This window comes from Phalacrocorax carbo, chromosome 5 (assembly GCF_963921805.1).
Source record: "Phalacrocorax carbo chromosome 5, bPhaCar2.1, whole genome shotgun sequence".
Taxonomy (NCBI): Eukaryota; Metazoa; Chordata; class Aves; order Suliformes; family Phalacrocoracidae; genus Phalacrocorax; species Phalacrocorax carbo.
In genome coordinates this window covers 25786169-25796969 of record NC_087517.1, presented here as the reverse complement: position 1 = coordinate 25796969, position 10801 = coordinate 25786169, and the positions used below count along the sequence as shown (strand labels likewise).

Below are 10801 nucleotides of genomic sequence, written 5' to 3'. Positions count from 1 at the left end.
TTCCAGGCTTTAATGGGGCATTTTAAATCACAGTGAATTAAACAATTAACTGTAAAATTATGAAAGGTTATCTTTCCGGTGCCCCTGTGAAGCTTAAAAGTTTGGAACAATGTGTGTTAAAGGGAGAAGACTGGCACTGAAGTGTTCCTGATATCACTGCTGCCTTTTATCTTTTTTGGCATGCTCTTTAGGAAACAGCAGAGAAAGAAAAATACAAAATTGAACACAGCAAATTTAATTATAAAACAAAGCCACCCACCTTGCTTTCAGGGTCAGGAAGTACAATCGCCTCCTTTTGACGCAAGAATGAGTTTAACAACATATGTTAAATGAACAATTATTTAAAATAAAAGGAAATGACCTTAAAAACAGCTGCAGTATCGCAGGCTATAGCACCGACAGCAGCGCAGGAAAACAGCCCATTGTGGAACGAAGGCACACGCGCAAGCGGGAGCGCTCCCGCAACCCTACCCTTGGCAAAGACAAAAGCAAAAAGCGATCATTTCACAGAATACTGTGAAATATCTGGGTCGTAGCTGATCTCACCAGCCTGTTCTGCCTCTCACTTTTTATTTATGTTTGCCTATTTTGGTCTTTCTTTTTTCTATTTATTTAATTTTTGGCTGCGAGACCAAATCCTAACGCCCAAGGCCACTGTTTGCTGCACAATGGCACGATGACATTGGCTGTTTTCCAGCAAATTGTATTTTAATGAATGTCGCAGGCGGTGGCAACGCCAGCACGGGCACATCAGCGCTAGACGCACACCTAAGGAGAATGAAAAGAAAAGAGCTTTTCGCAATAGGATAAACCCATTTTTCTTGAAAGCGTGCAAAGCCACGTGACCCAGCCCGGAGCCTTTAGGACAGCGCAGAACCAGCCCGCAATGGGAAAGAAATTAAGCAGGTCTGCCTCCTCCTCGCACACGCGTTTTAGCCTGTCGACGCGTTGCCTGTCCGTATCCCTCACAGCGCATCTGTAGAGCCATTAAATTGGATAATCCCTCTGGCCTTTGATACATTTCTGGACATGATTATTTCATTACTCGCAGTATATCAGTAGGATCATAATAAAAAGGACTTCTGACAACCTGCCAAGAGTTTTGTGGCCTTGTAAACACAAAAGTGCTCTAATAAAATTTTATTAAGTGTTAAAAAGTCATAAAAAGTGAAATAACATAAACTACAAAATTTACTGTCCTCAGCAAATGCTGAAAATATCGTCCATAGTAAAATTAAATTAGCATGTAATAGCGCGGCGGTGCGGAGTGGGTTTAAAAGAGGATCCGGGAAAGGAAGGAAAAAAAAAAAAGAGGTAAAAAAAAAAAAAAGGCAGCAAGATTGCACTTGACCTAAATATGGGTCACGGGGGTTTAGTTTATGGCGATCCTCGCGTGTTACCGGCGGGGATGAGCGCGCGGGCGGGCGCGGCGGGCGCGGGGCGCGGCGGGGCGCGGGGCGGCCGCCAGGCGGCGCTGTGGGAGCGGGAATGCGGCGGCCCGCGCCGCGCCGCGACCCCCGGCCCAGCCCCGCGGGCCGCCGGGAGCGCCCCCCCCCCCCCCCCCAGAAATGAGCCATTTACGGGGATTTTGGCGTTTTCTTGCAAATGGGGAAAAAAAAAAAAAATGGAGCTAGGAAAACAATGCGGGTAGAGCTGGGCTGGAAGGCGCCGGGCGGGGCGGGCAGCGGTGGAGCGGGGTCCCGGCGGCTTCGGCCGCGCCGCTCCCCGCCGCCGGCCCGGCTCCGCGCCCCCGCGCCCGCCACAGGGCAGGGGCAGGGGCAGGGGCAGGGGGTCCCGCGCCGGAGGCGAGGCGGCAGAGAGTGCTCCCCCGCCGCAGGAGCCAAGTAAGTTCAACCTTTCCATTGCCGTCGGTGCTGCGCTGGGAGAAGGCACGGCCGGGACAGGGACAGGGACGGGGTAGGGGCAGGAGCAGGGGCAGGAGCAGGGGCAGGAGCAGGGGCAGGAGCAGGGACAGGGGCAGGGGCAGGAGCAGGGACAGGGGCAGGGACAGGGGCAGGGGCAGGAGCAGGGACAGGGGCAGGGGCAGGGGCAGGGGCAGGGGCAGGGGCAGGGGCAGGGGCAGGGGCAGGGGCAGGGACAGGAGCAGGAGCAGGGGCAGGGGCAGGGGCAGGAGCAGGGACAGGGGCAGGGGCAGGAGCAGGGACAGGGGCAGGGGCAGGGGCAGGGGCAGGGGCAGGGGCAGGGGCAGGGGCAGGGACAGGAGCAGGAGCAGGGGCAGGGGCAGGGGCAGGGGCAGGGGCAGGGGCAGGGGCAGGGACAGGAGCAGGAGCAGGGGCAGGGGCAGGGGCAGGGGCAGGGGCAGGGGCAGGGGCAGCGGCAGGGCGAGCACCGCCGCGCACACGGCCGCGCCGGCCGGCCGGACGGGACGGGACGGGGCGGGCTGCCGCCGCTCGCCGCGCTCCCCCTGTGCCGTGCCGCGCCGCGCCGCGCCGTGCCGCGCCGGCTGCCCGTGAGCCGGGGAGGGGGCACCGGTGTTGGCGGCGGCAGCACCCCGCTGCTGGGATGTGGGCACCGGGAAGCGGACGAGGCGGCGATGCCAGGCTCTCGTGGCATCCAGCCCCCCTCGGGATGTCCCTCCTCGGGGGCTGCACCGGGAATTACCCGCGCTCGGCCGGGAAGGAAGCGCCCGCGCTCCCGCCACATGGAGCGGCTCGGCAAAGCCGCCCGAAACTTACCGCGGGGGGCCGGGGGGGGGGGGGTGGGGGTGGGGGCGGGGAGGATAAAATAGTAATAAAACAAGGAAATAGACTTCAGATTTGTGGGCAGAATAGATTTGAAGTTTCGTTTTATTCAGGTGAAGAGGATAACTGATTCTCATGTGCAAGGCTGATGTTCAAGGCCAACTACTGTATGAAAAATAGCGACCTGCTGCCTCAGCCTGCCTTGTCTCTGAGCCTGGGCTGATGCGCGCTGTAAAAGTGGACCAGAAGTGCAGCTGCTGGACCAGCCCCGCCGGGGAGCAGGCAGCGAGAGATCTTTAGGCAAAAACTGGCTCAAAGATATACAGTATATGAGCAGGAACAAAGAGCTTTGTTCTCACTAAGGGGAAAAAAAATAACCATGAAGTTACTTTTAACAGAAATTCCACCAACTCTGTAAGTAAACTGCACTTTAGTAATTTTGGATCTCTACACTGTGTATTAAGGTAGGGTTAAAAAGAAAACCATAAACAGTATTTTGCTTTATTTTGAGTCATATAAATTAATGGGAAAGTTGTAGGTATAATGTAAAGTAGTGCTTGATTCAGCTCGACTGTCTTAAATTAAATCTGATTTCTAAAAATAGGTGTTTCTGTTTGTACATAAAGTTGGCTAGACCTGTGTGCATATGCAGACCATACAGCCATAAAACGTATATTTATCTCACTGATTCAAAACTTGTAATGTTTTATATACCCTTATGTTCATCACCTCTGATTAAAAGAATGAGGCTATTACTAATTCATACATATATATATATTTACTGACAAATTACAGAATTAAAATACGTTTTAATAAATAGGAAAAAACCTTGCTTTTATTCCATCTCAGATTTTTATATAAATCTTCAATAATTTCACAGTAATGACTGCAATTAATAATGCTCACAGAAGGAAGTTGTACTTCTTAAGCCAAAGAAAACGACCACCTCACATGGTCTACTGCCTTTTAAAAAAAAATCCGAGCTCTAAACCGTCTATGGAAATACACAAGTTTTCAGTGAATGCTAAATAATTATTTTCTTTGCCCTGTAATGAAATTTTCAGTCTTCTGTCACCAGATATAATGTAAAGACTGCAACAATGCAAACAGAAAGTGTAGCAGCAGTGTGATCAAAGCTTTGAACTTAGAGGAATTAAAAAGTCAGCGAAGCATTATAGAATTCCACATACATGTGGCTAAGGTGTGTGCGCGCCTACATAACTTTGAAGAGTTTTTAAATGAAACAAAGGGGTTGGGGAGTTAGTTTCTATTACTGAAAGGCTCTTCAGGATCCGTTCTAATATTTGCTGGATTTTGGGAACATTTCTAGGAAATCCCCCTTTATGCTATGGCGTGCAGACGCACACCACTTTATTTTTAAATACATTCTTTCAAAGCCTAACTCTGTCATCCGGTGGATCAGCTTTTTGCTATTCAGTGCTGCACTCTGCCTGAGCGAGTATACGTACGGTATCACTGTGTGAACAATCCCATTTGTTCCGTGGGGTTTATGGACATGAATCAGGGCACATGCTTATGTGTGCAGGATCTGGGTTTCAGTGGTGAGAGAAACTTTTTTCCCCCCCTAAATTTAGCGTTCTAATTTATGGCGGGTGGTTTTGAGTATGCGGCATTACTTCGACAATGGAATTTTTATATCAGCCTAATGTGATGTAAAATTCCAAAAAAAATACGATGGGCGACTATAGGTTATGTCTAAACGGACACAATAAAGGCCTGATGGGCAAATGCCTGACCCTGCATTGGGCAAGGCTGGAACTCACGTTGTTTACATCCAGCTCCAGACTCGCTCCTTTCAATATCCGACATTGTGCCTTGCACCCCCAGCTGCGACAAGCAAACGCAGGAGTCCTGCCTGGGGAAGTTTACAGTCTGCCTGTCAGAAGGGCCTCAAAGGGTGAGGAAGAAAAGCACAGTTACAGCAGACCATGATGCTTGCAGCAGGCGGGATGGATATTGTCTGGGCTCAGGGACTGGGGCTGCACATGCGTCACTTCTTTTGCAGGGTTTCTTTAAGTGCTTGCAGAATTTAAAGGCACGCACCATCCAACAGAGGCCTATCTTGCAATACATTAACCAGTTCTTTCTGAGTTGATTAATGGCTTCAGGCTTTTGTTGTTGGATTTTTTTATTTTTATTTTTTTTACTGTAATACAGCTGGGCCCTATGCTACAGAAATAGATAATGGATGAAATCTTGGCTCTCCTGAAGTCAGTCACAAAACTCATTGACTTCATTGGAGCCACATTTTCATCAGCTGCATCGTAATATTTTGTATCAGCCATATGGAGGAGATTTAAAATTGGCTTTAGAAGAAATAGAAATTAGCTCCTCTACAAGTGATTTGCATGGGTTGTTATCTGGTTTTTTTCTCCAGGTAATATAAATGGCAACGCTAAGTGTAAACTGCCAAAAAGACAAATAGCTGTATAACGTTTTGATTTCCTGTAACTACAGCATAACTGAACTAAAATATTAACTTAAAATTAACATGGTTGGATTACTCTGTGTAAGACCACCAGGTCTGATCTGGACGGTGCAAGGGCATGGGAAGACATTCAAAAGCACAACTGACTATTTACAGTACCTGACACTCTTTAGGACCATGGAGATGTGAAATTGTATGTCAATGATGCTTTAACACAAGAGGCAGTTAGTTAAGCGGGAGAGGCAGTATTAATTCACAGCCCTCGCATCTGCACATTCAGTGTTATTGAATTGTGCTTCCCCTTGATATTTTAAACAGATGCATCATAATGGACTTCTTAAAATCTGATTTAAACCATAGCACCAGGAAGTACAATTTTGTTAAAAATGGAGGGGGGGGAAGAAACTGCTGGACTCCCAGCCACTCCCACAGTCTTCTTTTCACAGACAGTTTTTTCTGATCCATTAGCCTGCCAGACAACAATGGCACCTATCCAGTGTAAATATTACATTTTCAACATTTGCATGGCATTTTGAGCAATATTTCTCATCCCCTGAGAATGTATACTTTATAAATAGAATATTATTTGCAATTCAGGTCTAGATTACGGTAGGATGTGACTTTATAATGCAAAAGATATTTAAAGAACCCTATGGACTCACTTACTGTAGAATAAAACTTCTTCCTTTCAGTTCTTTTAATTTACAGTGAAAACGACTTAAGCACAGCATCAAACACACTTTTTTTTTCTGGAATAAGAAGGATCCAGACATTATTCTGGAGGAATAACTCCATGTGTAGACAAGATCTGTTGCTACTGTTTAGCCGCATAATCTGCACTGTGCATATCTTGAAGTGGAAAGCCACACTAGCATCTTTGGGACCTAATATCCTCATTGGACTAAACTCTTCACTGTGTATATTTCAGTAATATCCCACTGACAGTGCCAGATGCTGACAGAACTCCGCGTTGGAAATAATTATGAAAATGAGTTGATCCACATCCACAGCAAGTAGTAGATATTTTTTGAGAAAGAACTTGTTATGAAATTCCCATCTCTATTTTAAATCCTTCTCTTTCTCATCAAAGGGAAAACAGGCAATATTTGAACTGAGCCCAAACGAATTTCTTTTTACTCATTGTTCTTTAAGTAAAAACAACGTAGCTGGTTTGTATAGTCTTGTGTAGGGGAGGAGGAACTGCACCCAGGCATGGCAGTTATATCACAAGCTTAAGCTGGTGTGGATTTACACGGCTGAACTATATGTTCTGAAATTTGTGTTTACAATTAAAAAAACCTGACCTATCTTTAACTACAGCAGCATTGCTTAGGACTGTTTTAATATATACCAGATACAGTCCATTAAACTGGAACAAATATAATCCTGAAAACACTAGCTTCACATTTTCCTGGTTGTAGGTAATTTTCCATACTCATAATCTGCTGTTTTGAAGGAATGTCCTTATTTCCTGACTTTGAAGTAGAGAGCAGTGTTTTTGTCTCCTGATTAGCTTCCCCGCCTTCCCTTCAGTTTGTGGCTCGTACTTTGTGTCTCAGGCCCTATATTTACCCACCTTCACTAAAATGTTATCAGCTGCTGCGTGATTCTCATTTGCAAGTCGCTGCCTGTGGATATCAAACTTTTAGGTCTGGTAGTACAGTAAAGCCTAGGTTGCGGAGCCTAAGTGAAGAGGGATAAAGGAAAAAAAGAAATTGCAGATTTTCATAATGAAAAGGTGGGTAAGAAAATTTATGGCTTTCAAGCTGGTAGAAGTGTTTTACCGTGGACGTGAAGGAGAGACACGTCAGCCTGGCTGGCTGACTCCTGGCTTGTAACCAGAGCTGGACAGAGTCCCTGCTGGGGCAGCCGTGGTTTTCCCCGAGCCCGTCCGCTGCCCCAGCGGTGCCCCAGTGCGCAGGCAGGCAGCCAGGGCACAGGCAGCGGGACTGCGCCAGTTCTTTCTGGCAGAGAATCGGGCCTTACATTTCCAGCCTTTGTCGCTGCAAAAATAACCTTGTAAATATGAAGCCTGAGTAAACTAAGGAGCTGGCAGGAAGCTTGGAATAATGGTTCTGAGAAGTGTGAATTGTGCCCATCAAATGTGATACCTCAGAGGCCTGATAACAATGCTTTCAGTGCAAGAGAGTATTAACTATTAAATGGCAAGCCCTGTCAACACAAATAACTGGCTAAACTGCTTCTTCTGCTGGTGGAGCCTGTCCATTTGCAGGGGAAATGCAAACTTACCAGGCCTTGCGCATTCCCAGGGAAAGGGAACGCCACAGTTTGGTACCAGGACCTCTCATTCCTGTCACTCTGCTCCCTTGTGTCACATTGCGGACTTTGCTGAATCCGCATGTATTTGGTGTGCCCTGTGAGGGAGGCGAGTTGGATAAGTGGAAGGAATACAGGTGGATCTAGTACTACTGTCTTTCACTGAAGAATCTGGCTTATGCCCACATCGGAATCAAGCAATACAGGGTGAGGTGGAGTGCTATAGGAAGACGACGACTGCTAGGTTTAGGAGGGTTAAAACTTTGATGATTAGCAAGAGAGAGCCAAAATAAGATACCGAGTGGCAGATACCTGCTTTGGCCTTATCCTAGTGTGGGTAATGGTGAGACCATTAGTCCCTTTTTTTTTTCTCTGACTGCAGCTGGAATATTTTGTCAGTGGAGAGTTTTGTCTGGGAAGAGAATTTTCTTACACAAACCATACAGCCAGTTACATCAGTGTACCTGGCAATCTAAGACAGAAATGAAGCTGAATGTATGATGTCCTGGTCGTTCTGGACAATGAAGTCTCCTCTTCTTGTGTCATCGTTCCTGTAGCAGATGAGCTAAAAAGCTCCTCCTGAAACTCTGTAACTTTTGGACCTGGGGAGCGAGGTCTCAGGATGGATCCAGCCTCATGGGCTGGCGCCCCTCTGCCACCCTGCAGTTCTGCCTCGCTCAAGGCTCTTCAGCAGCACCCACTAAAGCACACGCACACCCCTGCTTCATGGTTTACACATTCAGTCCATTAACCAGCAAAGCGTCTTCGTCGTCTCAAAGCTCACATGATTGCAGTGTCAGCAAAGCCAGCAGAATTTTGAAATCAAATTGGAAGGCACATCCCTTCTGGTATATACTTACAGCAAAATTGTGTGTGAGTAAACTGTCATCCATTCTCTGCTTACTGTTTTTTAGAGCATGCTGCATGTGAAAGCCAGAGCCGTTGGAGTAGGAAGAACAGCTGAAATATCTGTAATGACATCCAGTGCTAGAAAGTGCTTTGAAGCTGTATAGCTGCTGTTTCTTTTCTATGATTTCCAAATGCAGAAGGAAAAAAAAAACAACAAAACAAGAAATATCAATGTTAAAAACATCAGTCAGTCTATTTAATTGTACAATAGTTGTCTGTGTCATTTCTTTTCTCTTGTGATGATCTAAAGTGAGGAAGGCAAAGCAGAGAATTTTCTTGATGGTTATAAAACATGCATTATTTACTTCTGAGACAAAAAAAAACCCTACATAGTATTTGCCAAAGGCCAACATATTTAGGTATTTCAAAAAGTGCATTTTTACCTAGTTATGCATGACTCTTGATGGTGAGTCTGACTGTAATGTGGATCACTGAGAGCCTCTAAAGGGCCACCACCATTTTTTGTCATCATCCATCCATCAGTGACACTGTCACTTTGAAATCTAACAAAAGTTTCCTGATTTTAATTTATTCCCATTCCTATCAGGTTGCCAGAAATACTATGGATTCAGCCTTAAAGAACTCGCTGCTCAGACCTTGCTGGTACACTGGGGACTGCAAGTTGCCATGCCCCTTTTAGGGAGGCCAGTATAGTCTTTGGTGATCTGCTTGGCCAGTTTTGCCAGTCAGTGTAAGAAAATACTGGTTTGCGTGAGTTTTAGCTTTCTCAGCCATAAGGTGTGACATAAAGACTGGGAGCAGGATCAATCCCCAGGGCTGGCAGACCCCATTCTGAGCTGAGTGCTCTGACCATTGCACACAAGCGCCTCCTGAAGTAACGCCAACAGATGCTAACACAAGATACCCCTACAATAGATGCAGACTGTGAACATGTAATGCTGCGCTCTCTCTCTGATATATTGCGTCTGGACCTTGTAACAATCATGACATTCACTCCATGGCTATCACTTAATGTGTGTTTTATTGTGCATTTGAGATCACAACTTACTCCATGGGAAGTGGTAAGACTATCTGCCAAAGGCCAGATTCTGCTTTCTTGAGTTAAATAAGCAGGTTCTTGAGCTGACTGCAGTAGGAAAGGTACTCCTCAGCATGAGCGGAGCCAGGAGAACATGAAACCCTCATCCTGCACTTAGTTCTGCAAGCTCCAGTGAACACAGAGAGGCTGTGCATGGCCACTGGTTACCATCAAAGGGCTGGGGTAGACATTGGTACATGTGTTGAAATAGCAAGATTTATGTAATATTTCACTATTCTTACTATTTTACTATTTCAAAGCACTGAAAATACTTCGAGGATTTTTTCTGGTACTGTCCCACATTTCCCCTTTCTCATATATACAAGTGCTAGTTTATAACACGCCATATCAGCTAATGAATTGGAAATCAAGGGCATATCTGCAAGAACATTTAACAGCAAAGTAGGTGGGCAAGAACTACAAATCTCACCTGTTGCTCTGCCCAGTGACCCAGAGAAGAGAAAATAGAAAGAAAACTGCTGCCAGTTGTATGCCCAAATAAAAATACTAAAATACAAAGCTGCTTACAAATGTTTCATAATAAAATCCTGTCCTGATAATAGTTTTTGTTTTAATTTTGTGCCTATTTGTAACTTCAATGTATCCAAACCATTTTCATTCATTGTTAAAGATGTATTTCTTCTTGTGACTACACCTAGGTAAAGCAAAATTAAAGCTTTCTAAAACATAATTGTCTGAAAGGGGGAAATGTTGATACACTTTTAACTATAGCCCCATGACTGACATCTCTAGCATGTTGAAATAAATACACAAAGTTAATCGCTACATGGTTTGAGCAGTGAAGGAATTGCCATAACTTTTATATACGACTACATTACAATGCTTAGATAAATTGCCTGATGTAGGTCAGTAAAGTGGGACCAATTCATTTTTGCCTGCCTTAAAAAGGACTCGGAAAAACATTCCTCACCAAACATCCACTGAAAGGACAACTCACTGTAATACACTGAGATGGGTTCAGGAAGGGAACATGGTTCTTTAGCTGGTGGGTCCTAGTTGTCCTTGACAGCAAATGAAGAGTCACATAAAGTTTACATTAATTGATTTTATTGTTAATCTGCTTGAAATTTTGTCAGCCAAAAGAAAAAAAAAACCTGAAAGGCACACAATCGTCCCCTTTGTGTAATGTTTAGCTGTTCAAAAATGCTGTTCTTCCAGAGAGCTGATCACCAGCAAGGTGCAGAATGCTTTTACAAGTTTTACGCACACTTTCTTTAGTCCAGAGCCACACAGACTGGCCGTATTTTTCATTGCTACCTCTAATGTTTATATATCACCACTATGGGCTGCAATGTCACATTACTCTGGTGCTGAGCCCACCCACACCTAACACCTCCCTTCATGATGCATTTTCTACCAACATCTAGGCTGGAGATGGCCTGTAACATAAAAAGTCTTTCTCAG

The 10801-nt window shown here is 45.5% G+C and overlaps 1 long non-coding RNA gene across 1 annotated transcript; it reads left to right on the top strand.

Moving 5' to 3' along the window:
- Nucleotides 1–1464: 1464 nt before the first annotated feature.
- On the top strand, nt 1465–10162 carry LOC135313387 (uncharacterized). Its single transcript, XR_010373019.1, has 2 exons — nt 1465–1844; nt 8343–10162. It is a non-coding gene; the product is annotated as an uncharacterized LOC135313387 (long non-coding RNA).
- Nucleotides 10163–10801: the final 639 nt, after the last annotated feature.